Here is a 13,461-nt window from a genome sequence, read left to right as displayed (position 1 = left end):
ACACCAAAAATGATGACAATGTGATGGGCTATGAAAATGAACTTTTTGTGTACCGGCTCTCCTGTTTGTATGTGTGTGTGTGTGTGTGTGTGTGTGTGTGTCCTGTGATTGGAGCACAACGCCGTTAATCCCGATTTGCCTGATACATTGATCTATTCTTAGTCCGCAGGCAGGCAGGCAGGCAAGCAGGCAGGCGTTTCTCCTATAGGCTCTGAATGTTGGCTCTGCAATACGTGGGTTTCCTCCGATATGGAGCAGAAGGTCCCACCTTGACAGCATATACCATGAGCAGAGCTGGGAAATAAGAGCTACACTGATCTACTGTATATTCATATACCCCAAGGAGGTGTAACTGGGGTTCCTGAATCAGGAGCACATGCTGTATCTCAGCATAGACAGCAATGACACTGCAGTTTGTTAAAGTTGCATAGCACATATGCAATTGATGGTTAAACACGTCTTCATTCCATAATATTTGATGCCATTTTAGGTGATGCTTGCATGTTGGTTTGTGTATGAGTATATTGTGTAGTACTCCAGGTCTGTTGTCAGCGTTGCTAACTGGACAGTGAGAATCTTCTGCGGTCAAGTACATGCAGCCAGTAGAGCCATGTGAAAGGAGAGGCAGGCACAGCCCTGTGTAGGCAGAGGTGGCAAGAGTGATGCAGCATGCACTGTGAGCTCGCCACCCTTAAAGAGAGAGAGAGAGAGAGAGAGAGAGAGAGAGAGAGAGGGAGAGAGGGGGATTGAGAGAGAGTCAAGAGACTTTTCCTCTCCTCTCTTCTCTCCTGTTGAGAGATTTTCCTCCCATCTGTTGTCTAAAACGGCTACAATAGGCGTTACTTCCCCTACCCGGTCCAGCTGGTCATGCTGAGCAGCCGTGTGTGCGTGTAAATGTTTTTGAGTGTTCTCTCAGACAGTATGCTTTCTCAAAAATATTCTCCTGGTCAATTCATTCACCTGGCCGGTCCTCTGCGTTCATTAATGGGGCATGTCTCTGTGTCTTCCCGTGGTGTCAGTGCATGTGTGCCTTCATAACTGATGTCCCTCTTTGACTGTAGGGCAGTACAAGCCATTTTTAAATACATATGTTTCTCAAAGCATGTTGCATCCAGAGGCAGTTTAGTTCCACTTGTAATGCAAGATATCTGCCATATCTGCAGTGTGATGAATGTAGTAGGATCTAACAATGGAAATGAATGTTCCAGTTGGTTCTTTCATAACAGATTAATAACAAATGCAGCATTAAAAACTGGCTGTTCTCCCTCTCTTCTGCTACTCATATGTAATCATTTGTGCGTATAGGAGGATCTCTCACTCACAGACAGACTCAGCTTTCTTGCAGTTTGCTCTCATGAGTGTCTAATGGCTGTTTATGGTGGTATAGTGCTGGCACTATGGTCTGCTGGGTACAGACATTTAATGATATGGTGTCGCTGAGATCATCCATGGCTCATGATGTGTTTATTGTGAGTGTTGAGGCGCATTTTCATGCATTTTTGCTTGCTAGGCTTATACGCATGGAAGCATACATAAGCTACAGGTCAGCTTGATTCATAATTTGTGTCAAGTGTTCTTGGTCCCTTACTCACATGTCAGATTGCTTTAGTATTTCATTTGGAGGATTTTGAAGTGTTTCACGTTGACAGTTCTGATTAAATAACACATATTCATATTGAATTCTTTTGGCCTGGAATTTCAATTACATTTTCATGTTTCGAATGTGCTGAAATAACAGAACTCATCATTATGCGTGTGTTCCGTGTTAGAAAAATCATTTGGTTACTGGCGTCTGCGTAGCTAGTCCATGCCAAACCTATTCAGATTAATGATGGCGCATAATATCCCATTCACCCATTAACCATTCGTTAATCTGTCAGATCTCTTTCCCAGGCCCCACGGAAAGGGTTGGCCTGGCAACTGTGAAGGCCCAATGGGCTAAATCCCCAGTGAGCTCTCCTAGGCTGTGGTTGGCTGGTATTATTAGCGGGGAGAAAGCGGAAGTCCTCTGGTTGATCTGGCTGTCCTGCTCAGAGGAGCGGTGCTGTTCTGTTCATTAAGCGATTAGGCCCTGTCCTGACACACACACATGGCCACCACAGTGGTTCTGGTTTGGCTTCCTGATCTAATCCCCTACACAGCCAAAGTCCGCTTGCCTCTCACTCACGCACTCACGTGGCCCAAAGGTAGCATGGGCAGGCCCACTCTAGCTTAGCAATGTAGCTCCTCCATGTAACTGTGCAAATTCAGATGCATGCCACAGGCTGCATGCACTGTTTAGTAGGATAAAGTAGGATGCATCTTTTTACTGTCTTTTCTAGTCAGAACAGATTGAAAAAGTATTTGCTCAGTGTACACCAGACTCTTCTGCCTGTCTTTGATATGCCCCATATCTCTCTCCACTTGTTTTCTCTCAGTTTTATCGCTTTCTCTCCAGTTTCTGCAGACTTTGTGTGCATTGGGGCCTGATGGCGTCTGTAGATATGATGTGTCTGCATGGCTGGTTACTGATTGGGGCTGAAGCCACAGAAGCATGGAGGCCATTTTCAAGCCAACGACAGAGTTATTGTGCTTTAGTGACAGAGCCTGGCCAGGGCATTGTGTCTGTGAGATGGTCCTATAGTGTATATGGTGTCTGTATATGTGTGTGTATGTGTGTGTCAACAGGTGAGTCTTTGTGTGTGTGTATGACTCCTAGCAGGTTCCTCTTGCATCGGTGTGCTTTGAAATAGCCAGTCAACCACTTTTCTATTAAAAACACTGAATCAGCCCCATGCACTGTCAGATGCATGGGTTGTGTTAGGTTGTATAATGTCCTATATTTTGTTGGAGCACTAATCGATGTCACGATGCTATACTGAGGTTATTAAAATTTAGAACTCCCCTTGAATGTCTCCATCACAGCAGACTTTGGAGTACTGTAACAGCCTTCTTCTATATCTGATTCTTGAAGCTTTGTTTGACAAAGCTGAAGATTGTGGATTTGTGTTTTTGCCAGTGCACTGACTTAAGACGGGCTGAATCACTGCTCTGTTCCCTAATGTGTCGGAAAAAACTGTCGTGCTTTGCCTTTACTTTGTTCCTGAAGGCTGTTGATTAGTGGAATAGAGGCCTATTGTCTGAAGAACACTGCCTGTTAATCCAGTGTAAGTCCCTGTTTTTGCAAGACTTGGATATTGACAGGCTAAGAGTTGGAGGTTGATGTGTAGGCTCCTTGATTCTTTGATTGACGTTTAGTGAGTGAAATCATCTGTGCTTCAGGGGCTCTCCTATTGACTGTTCATCTGACAAAAAGCTGCCTGTGATGTTGCGTCTCGCTCCCTCTTTCTCTGTTTTTCTCTCTCTGTTTCTGTCTATCTACTAGAGAGTTCTTGTTCTGGGTTCACCATGCTTACAAAGCATTTAAGCCATATCCAGCTGTTTCTGCTGTCTCCATGTCAGCAAAAGGCTGGCTAGTTTGTAGCTCTTACTGTGGGTTTCACTGTTGCACTGTGTGGTTGTCTTTTGGAATGAGAGCGAGGGAAAAAAGCTCTCATTTTTTATTTATATACACTTGCAAACATATGGACACATTAACTAGACTGTTTTGGGAATCTGGCCCATTGCATGGTAATGTAAAACCGTTAATTCGACGTTGATTGATAGCTGGTGAGCAGGGGATGCTTGATTCGGATCAATGGGCGCTCCCAAAGATTTCCTGTCTGGTGGAAGAGATCCATACTGTTTCACAGCACATGATATTCCTGATGATGACAAGTGAGGAGGGAATGCTCAGTCGATGCTGTCAATGAAAAACCACTTGGCAAATCTTCAAAAACTAAGTGCATTTGTGCGTTGCTTGTGAACGGTGCAGGTGCTCAAACTCCCAGTGACCTGTAGCTTGTGTGCTCTTAAAATAATCTTGATACCCATGTTGAGCTCAAACACAGGTGTCTATCTCCCCTTGTGTTCACATGATTACCCAGAAAAAAATTGCCGGCTTTGACCTAAAATTGGTGAGTGAGGGAAATAAATGAAAAGCTGCGATGATAGACCCCATGTTTCAGTGGGTTTCTTCAGAGATTCAGGTCAGAGAAGCCCTGACCCAGCAGCTGTGCTGTGCTGCTCCCAGCTGGGTAGCACCCTGTGTTAGCAAGCTGGATCAGAGCTGTGGAGAAGGAAGCCAAGCCTGCATGGTCTCAGCTGTTTGACTGTCTGGCTAAAGCCAAAGCCCTGCTCCCTCAGCCCTGACATGTATCCTAAATGGTGGGAGGCTGGTGTATGTATGTGTGTGTGTGTCTGCCTCTGCTGATACATATGTTGCCTATTTGTGAGCTTGTATGATTATATACCTTCCTGTATGTTTGTATGTGTGTGGCATCAGTGTTAGAGTGTTTTCTCGGCAGGACTAAGGGCACACACACAGGAACTATTCCTTGAGTAAATCGAACCAGGACTTACCCCGTAGTCTTGTCACTGTCTGTGACTTTGGCTGAGGTTATATAATGATGATTGTCTCTGTCATTTAGTGCACCTCTCCTCTCATCTGCCTTGCTCCATCTCTCCCCCTCTCTGTCCCTCTTCCCCTGGCCAGTCAAGATTCATACAGGGATTCAGCCATGTGGTAAATCAGACAAGACCTCGGTGGAATTGCATCGATTGGAAGGAATGTATGTAGCCAACGATTTTCAGAGATTAATGATGAGGAAAGAGGTGGAGAACCGGAGGGGAGGAGAGAGAAGGATGACGGCAAGGAGGAGGAGTAGAAGAAGAAGAAAAGAAATGCAAGAGCATGGAGCGGTCTTGAACGTTCTGACTGCAGTGGAGGTTATTAATTAAGGCAAAGTATTGATCATTCTCTTCATTATTCTCCCCTCCTCCCTGATTTTCATCTCTCTATTGCTGACCTCCAGAGGAGAAAAGGGCTCAATCTTTATATGGGAGGTCAGTGGATAAGTGAAGGATTGCTGGAGTAGTCTCTGTGGGTGATTATGAATGTGTGGGTGTATTTTATGTGTGTGTGTGTTTGCTTTTTTTTTTTTTTTGGACAGGCCCTATCGCATCCTATTTGGGTCTCCCCGTAACTCAGTGCATCCACTGTCAGTGTTTCTCTGCCATGTTATATAGCGTGGAGAATCAGGTTAGGGCGACATGGTGCTATGGTCCATTTTCCTTCAGTTATATCAAGACATGGTGCACACACACATCCGTGCTCATACATACACAATCTCTTTCCCTCACTCTGTCCATCTCTCTCTCTCTATTGCTGAGGTGCCCGGCCCTGCTTTGCTGCTGTTTTTTCGTATTATGTGTTATTGTCTTGTGCTGTTTAGAATTTCATGGTGCTAGTTTTCTAGTGCAGCAGAGAGAATACAAGAAGAATACACACCATTTCTCTTTTCACTGGTGCTCCAAATTGTTACATTTATATATAACTTCATACTGTTGCTTTAATAAAATATGCGTGGTGTTTGGCTACGAGACATCTTTGTCCCAGCTCCAGCCTCTGTGCATTTTTGATGTCACTAAGTCAGATGTCATGTCGTTTGGTCTCTGTCAACATGGGGCATTTAAGACACAGTAGATCAAACGTTTGTGCGCACCGAAGTAGGCTTAATCAGCCTGTTTCTCTCTCTCTCTCTCTCTCTCTCTCCCTCTCTCTCTCTCTCTCTCTCTCTCTCGCTCAGCTCAGATTAACCCTTGCTGAGCCGCCTGTCTGGCTCTGACTGTGAGAACGCTGGGTTGGTTGCCAAGGTTGGTTGTCTGGTTGTCATGGTTTCCCTGCTTCTTGCTGGTTCCCAGTCTGCCCTCATGAAGAAAGAAAGGGAATGCTTTCTCTCTCTCTCTCTCTCTCTCTCTCTCTCTCTCTCTCCTCTTCTCTCTCTTCTCTTCTCTCTCTACCTCGCTCGCTCTCAAAACCTTTAAGTGGCTGCAATCTGAAGTTAGCATCGCAACAGTCAGGCTGTGAAATCCTCATGTCGTTTTCCATGCATGCAAGTTTGTCTCTATCTGACTGGGTGTATATCTGTTAATCTGCCTTGTCTCTAGATGTGACCCTGGAAATGAGTATGTAAATGAATGTATGACTGGACGTATGTGTGATTCACATGTACACTGCATGTGTATGTGTGCGCATGCTTGTGCAGCCCATGTGCTTGTGCGTGTGCTCAGACATACGGTCATGGATCAGACAGGCTTGCCCTGCTCTGTGCTCTGCGCTGTGTGCTGTGTTCCCATTTAAATCTGGGAGATTAGCACATGTGGGGAGCCTCGGCTTTAGTTGCTGTCAGCTCAGCTAGCCTTGGCAGGCTGTCCTCAGATCAGGGGGGAGCTCTGTGCTCATCCCCCCAGTGCTGTCTGTCCTGCTGTACCTTATCCATTAACAAATAGATGGGTGGGCCAGTGACCTTGACTTTGGTAGTTTTTCTAACTGCTGCAACACACTCATACAATTCACACGGGCGCGGCAGAATTTTTTCATAGGCCTGCTTTACAGGATATAAATGTAAACAATAAAGTTTATAATATCATTAATAGGAGATTTATATATTTTTTATTCTGTAATAATGACATTTTACATCATTCTGAAGGTATCATATAAAAATGACTTTTTGATCTTCTGGTTTAATCTTTTATGGGTGTAGTTTTGAATTATGAATGAATGAATTATGAAAAATGAATTAGTATAGGCGTAAATATTCTAGAGTTTTTTTTTTACATTCAGAGATGCTGTTTTGAGAAAATGCCCTCTAAAGTTGTTTTTTGTTCTAGATTAGAACAAGTTAAATACTAATATAAAAATGAGTTATGTAGAAAAATTAAAAAGGAAAAAAAAGCTTTTTGTAGTTTCTTTTCATGGTTGTTTGGAACATTTTATCAAACTGTAGAACTTACTTGCAGGAACTAACTCCTCTAATATCCCTAAATTTCCCTATTTAGCCAAAGTTAGCATTTTCACCTGGAATGCCTTACCATAAAGAAAATATTGTATGCTTGCAAATGTTTATTTACTGAAGTATTATCACTTTGCCAGTGTTCATACAGTGAATTAATGACTTTTATATTACATGAAACAGTGCCTTTGCTTCAACAGACCTGCTGGCAACTCCCCTTGGACTGTTTTCCAAGAAAAAGTACATGAATGAAAATGTGAGCTCATTTACTGTGTGTAGTGCGCCCCAGATGGCAAGAGCAGGGTAATTGTGATGCATTCATAGTTTTCACTGCCACTCGCTCTGTTGTCAGCTCTTTAGGCTATGAAGCACAATGTTGCCCATGCCTGAAACACCTGAGATGTGGCCTGGCATGTGAAGTGAAGCAGACAGGCCTCAATGAGATTAGGTTAGATGAGCATGACTGGTCACAAAGCAACAACCTGTGCTGGCTGCTTGTCTCTGTGGCACTTGCATCTGTCTTGGCCACAGTAAAGAGAATTAGCACTATGTTAGCTAGCCTGACTTAGCTTATCTTAACTCGGAACATCAAGAAGCCTGTTATTCAGAGAGGGAGAGAGAGAGGAAGGAGGGCAGGTTCAGTTTGCTATTCGGATGACATCGTTGGGGAGTGTTGTTGCCAGTTTACAGAAACACCACCTGGATCACAGGTGTTACTGCATCAGTGGGCCAGCCAAGATAAACTGTTTTTTCTTTTTTTTTTTTTCCTGTGTTCTGTATTGCCACTTCATCAGAGAGCGGGTCAGTGCTTTGAGTCTGCTGCCAGGTCAAATCCTCTGTCATGACTATGCATTAGGATGAAATCCGATCACAGGGAGATGTCGTACTTGATGCAGTGAATCCCAGTATGAGTTTGTGTTTTTATCATACTGTGGCCTGAATTGTAGGCTCAGCATGTGCTACTTTCCTCTAAATCCCCCTGTATTGTGATGTTACCTCTTTAAATGGGGAACAGAAGTATACTCTGAGCCAGAGTAATTGTATAAACATCTAAAGATCAGGTGCTTTATTCATAATGTATCATGCAAACTATTCCCACTCTACTGCAAGTTCCTTTCTATGCTCTCTTGTGACCTTACCACACATCTGAAATCAGATTTCCTATTACTAGAATATTTGTAAAAGCAGGCCCTACAATACAGAACTTATATTTATTTTGTAATGAATGAAGAACAGTTTTCTTTTCCCTTTTAATAGGCTAAAATTTGAGTCAGTAAACCAAAGTCCATACAGCCATGAGGTCAAAAGCTGTAATTGAATGCTTTTGTACAGATCCATAAGCTAAATTACTTTTTGGCTTTTGACAACCCAGTGAGTGCACAGAATGTCTTTTTCTGCATATATTTCATATTCGATCTCTTTCTCTCCTTGTTTTCTTGTTGCATTTTTCTTACTTGCTTGTAAGTTGTAAGCTTTTTTCCTGACTAATGGAACAGTTGATGGAGTGATTAAGGGAAAAAAAAAGCAGTGAAGTAGAGGAAGGTTTCATCTTTATCCCAGATGGTTGGCTTTTTTAAAAAAAATTCATAGCTAAAAGCTGCTTATTTCTGAGGTGGCTGCTGATGTTGCTGCTGTGTTTTGCACTCCAGTGTGTGTGTGCGTGCATATATGTGTGTGTATACTAGTGTTTTAGTGTGCACTGCATGCTCCTTTTTCACGGGCTCTCTGCCGATACATAACAGCGTCTGAGAGTTGTAACTCATGGGACACGGATGAACATGAGAGAGACAGAGTGGAGGGAGGAGCAGGCTCACAAAAGGAGGCAGTTTCTGAGTGAGAAAAAGAGTCACAGCAGTAAAGCACCTCTCAGGGTCAGTGCCTCCATTATCATTCAAATCTGGCACACACAACAACACGGACGCACAGTTGCTCACATTCACACACACACACCATGCACAAACAGAGGCATGCGCATACACACAGACAGAAATGTGCTGTGCAGCAGTGGTGTGGAAGAGTTTCTAGAGGAATCCCAGCTCTCCCTGTGACTGCAGCAGAGCTCTGACGTCATCACTGGAGGAAATGCAGCCACAGCAGGAAGGACTGCTCTCAATACGGAGCCTGAGGACAAACACACACAAACACACACGCAAACACACATGCCTTCAGGACATTTAGGAAGCGTATTTCTTCACTCTTCAGTCATGTCCTCTGTTTCTCCTCACAAGAGTTTACCTGTCAGTTCAGGCACTTTGCAAAGTTTCATACAGTATGTATGCGGAACGCTGTATTTATTCAGTAGACGGAGTGACTTTAACCTACTAGTATGTGTTTTTATAGACTGGCGGACTCAGGGCTTTGATGTGAAGAGTCAGTAGCCATAGCAACACAAGGACACATTTATATGTGCTGTTTCACATGCTGAGGGCATGAGTGTAGGTGTGTTCCAGCAAGTCCTCATTTTAGTTGGTCAGCTTTGTTTGCTGTCCTCAGCGTTGTTTTGATGTATTATGGTTTGTATAATGAGAGCGTGAATGTGAGCCAGCAGTGTCCATGTCTATTTGTCTGTGTCAGTGTGTCTGCATACACACACCCTCTGTGGGTTTGAGAAAAAACTGACGACATATGCAGAGCTGCGTGTTGCACCGCATGACTCATTTTAGTGTGTTGTTATGATTATTATGACCGTTAACCTTTTTCTTTCTGTCTGCTTTGTTGGAGATATAGTAGCTTCTTTTGGGTTTATAATTCATTTAGGGCTGTAGTGAAACATTTTTGAGCTACATCTGCTCACTACATCTTGTTTGCTTTTTGCTTTATTTCATCTAAGCTCTTCCATGATGAAAATTATGTCATGGAAGCATTTACATCACAGCATTTAGACCATATCGCTCAAGCAAATGGTAATGACATTATTTTAGGTGCATGAGTGGAGGATGGCACCCCACTTGACTCCTACAGCAGCTGATGAAATGGACTTCCTGCCTTTAAATGAAGAATTTATTTAACATTTCAATATAAAAGTGCACAGGCCGAGAAGAACCTATACTATATTAACATCTCTTATGTAACAAGATAATTTGATATAGCAGCCAAACTTCTTTCCTTTCAATGCATCTAATCTCGGAAATAGTTTATTAGGGTTACTTTAATAGACACCCCACAACCTGCTACCTCTCTTCTATTTCTGTATCCATTACCCTCTTTTCCTAGATATCTTTCCTCCCCCATCCTACCTTCTTGACCCTTCCTCCTCTTGCTCCCTCTTTCCCTCGCTTCATACCTAATGGAGGTATTCCCCTGCAGCCTCCAGACTTCGCACTGCTATTCTACTCAGGTAGGGCTCATTTCATGCAGGATGATTAGATCTCACTGGCAGCATTTCAGGGCTGGATAAGCCAGAGTGTTGTGGGCCTGCACAATAGCAGAAGAAATTCAATTAAATCTTTACATTACTCCCTTGCAGTACCCTGCCAATCTGCGGACATGCAAGGGCATGACACATACTGTATGCACGTACACTCCTTTTCACACGCACACCTTCAGTTTCATTCACCGGCACTCGTGTTCACACAGACGCACAAGCGTACATGAATCTTAAAAAAATACACATCCACATACAGTAGACATTCATAAATATATACTTTAGTCGATTTGGCTCTATCCGCTGTGTTTCGTTTTGTTTTAATACCACAGCTATGATGGGTCTTGTGTTGTGAATGAGTTATTATTACATTTCCCCCTCCTCCCTTCAGTTCTCCTATCTCACTCTTCACATCTTTCCCAATGTGATGAAGAGAAAACAAAACATTTATAGCATTAAAAATAACAAATGGCACACATAACCATTTGCGAGTATGTGTGTAAATGGGCTAATTTGATGTGAAGGGAGACTAATGGAAGAAGCATATCCTGTGTTGGCTTTATGGGCCAACGCTGGTAATTGCTTGTAAAGACTGATATGAGCAGAATGTATCATCATACTTCATGTTACAAACCACAGGGGGAAGCCAGAAATAGTAACAGGGACTGTGATATACTCGTTTTAAAGGCTGCACTTGGAAACAGGTAAAGACAAAAGCGTAATTTACATTTGCTCCTGAGATTTTATCACCAGTGATTCAGTTTTTAACTCTCCTGGCGTTGTGTGTGCCAAGATTTTACGATGCTGGTCATATTGAATGTTTGTCAGCATAAAACAGTGATGAGGAATCCTTTCAAGTTCAAGTTTATTTGTCACTGAACCACTCATGAATTCACACATATAGTTGAACCAAACGTCATCTCTAAAGGGTTCAGTCCAAGTCAAACATACATATGATACATATGTTAGCCAAGGTGTGAAAATGTATGTAGAAGTCTCACAGCTGGTGGTGGATACAGAATGCGGCTAATGACTGGGCCTGGAAAAATCTAGATGGGCCTGAATTTTTTAAGCTTAGATATGTAGAAAAATGATATGGCGTGGGGGAGGGGGGACTGGAGGACCAGTGGTGAATTTTAGTATGCCTAGTACCCATGTCAGAATACCATAAGCATATCAATGAGCCAGTCAGATGAATGGCTATCTATACATAAAAGAGGAAATAACACGATAGCAACAAATCCAAACCTGCATAACCCTCACACATTGAACAATGAATATGATATAATTCTGAACTTCGTCACAGAAACCACAATCATAACATGCCATGGAGGGGGCAGAATTAAAAAAAAAAACACTGGCTTACCTGCGGCTACTATGCCTACACAAGGTGGAGTGTTCTGGGCTTTGAGTTGAAAAAGTTGATTATGTCATCAATTAGTTCTCTTTCAAAAGACAAAAGCAGCAAGTTGTTCACACGTCCAGTCAACATGGATAATCTCAGGTGCATCTGGATCTGGTTTGTTGCGGAGAAAAGTCTCTCAAGAACATCCTGCTGCGAGTTCTCTTTGGTCCAAACATGGTTCGTCCTCTAGATATGTTTTTTTTGTTTTTGTTTTTTTTTAAAAATCAGCTCAAAGATAGCTGTTTAACCATAGTTTCCAACTTTCATCTAGCTGCTAGCTACACAAAACTGCCTTCTGATAGGGCGTATGTGATGTAGTGTTAACGTCAATCATGTAAGAGAGGAAGTTCTCATGAATCTGATAGGATTCATTCACCCTATCAGTTTCATGAAAACTTCCTCTTATGTGATTGAGTTTTCATGAATCTAATAGGGTGGGCGAGCTGTCAATCTGGGTGGACCTGTGCACATCCGGGCCCACCCCTAGATCTGTCTCTGCTCACAGCTTGTTGATAAAAACTATTGCACATTCTGGTGCTGTTGGCTTTGATACTTAATTATATAGCATGTTTTATGTTATATAATTTGTATAACGTGTCATGTGTCACTCTATTTTGGAAATTTTCATTTTCAATACCCCGAGGAAACAAGGCACATGTAAATAAGTGCAGCCGAACTCATTCCTTCTAACGGGGTCTTATGAGTGCTATTTGTTTTTTACAAGAAAAAATAAAGAAACACCTCTTTAAATGTTTAGTCAAAATGAGGAGACACATCGTCCTCTGAGCTGGAAATGAGGAGCACTTGGTGTTGTTCACTCATGTTTCTAATGCCCTTAAGCTTGTGATTGTGTCTGTACGACTTGGGCTGATTAGGCTTGCATGGGACCTGAATTTATTACTCTGTCTTCCCCGGTGTCATTATACTTCAACCTCTTATATTCACTCCTTAATGAGACTTTATGAAATATTCAAACCTTTACCTGGAGGAGCTCAAAGTGTGTGTGTGTGTGTGTGTGTGTGTGTGTGTGTGTGTGTGTGTGCGCGTATATGTGTATTCTTACATATCCCTGAGAGTGTATCAGCACTTTTTGATCTCTCTCTTAGCACTGACAGATACAGCGAAACAAACAAGAGACAGACAGACACCAGAATAAATTAGCACACACCTGCAGACAGACATGATTTGAGTCGGCATAATGATTTGTTATTCCAGAATTTACCATCCCAGCTGATGAAGAGTCCAAGCTAGATGAGGCTCATTAAACCCGAGAGAGATGTGCATGTTGGCTGGGTGTTCTAGCCTTACTCTTGGCCTTCTCTCTTTTTATTTCATTCTCCCTCTCTCTGTCTCTGTCTCTTTGCAAAGAGAACACTAAATCAAGCAGCCCTTTTAATTAAAAGACACATTTTCTCTGGTCTAAACACACTATAAACCGACACACAGTACCAGTCTTTTCCCTCTTTAAAACATATACAGTATATCAAACGAACGCAATGAAAGAAGGGCTGAACTTTGAGAACATTACCTGATGTCCTTAATTCTCCCACTTGTCCAGGAGAGGTTGTTAATATACCCCCCTTGTCTTATTTGACTTTAGGAAAAGACCCTCCCTCCTGCCCTTGTACTCTTTGAAGATCTCTTTAATGAAGTGCTCTTGTTCCATGTGAATTATAGTGTAGCAGTTTCTATGTCATGTATGACAAGTCACATGTATGAGGGCATAGAGGTGAAAGATGAGTACTGAGAGCTCACCGAAGGCCCTCTCCTGGGGTTCGGGGATGTGTGTCCAGACTATGAAGTGATTCATTAAGCAAGTC

At 42.6% G+C, this 13,461-nt stretch overlaps 1 protein-coding gene across 3 annotated transcripts in view; it reads left to right on the top strand.

Annotated features, from left to right (window-relative positions):
* LOC137182808 (serine/threonine-protein kinase BRSK2) overlaps positions 1 to 13,461 on the top strand; it is a 175,242-nt gene that overhangs the window by 776 nt on the left and 161,005 nt on the right. The gene's annotated exons all lie outside the window — the stretch shown is intronic.

The sequence above is a fragment of the Thunnus thynnus genome, chromosome 5 (genome assembly GCF_963924715.1).
Source record: "Thunnus thynnus chromosome 5, fThuThy2.1, whole genome shotgun sequence".
NCBI classification, from domain to species: Eukaryota; Metazoa; Chordata; class Actinopteri; order Scombriformes; family Scombridae; genus Thunnus; species Thunnus thynnus.
The sequence above is the reverse complement of the archived record's forward strand: the minus strand, read 5'-3'. Positions and strand labels throughout refer to the sequence as shown.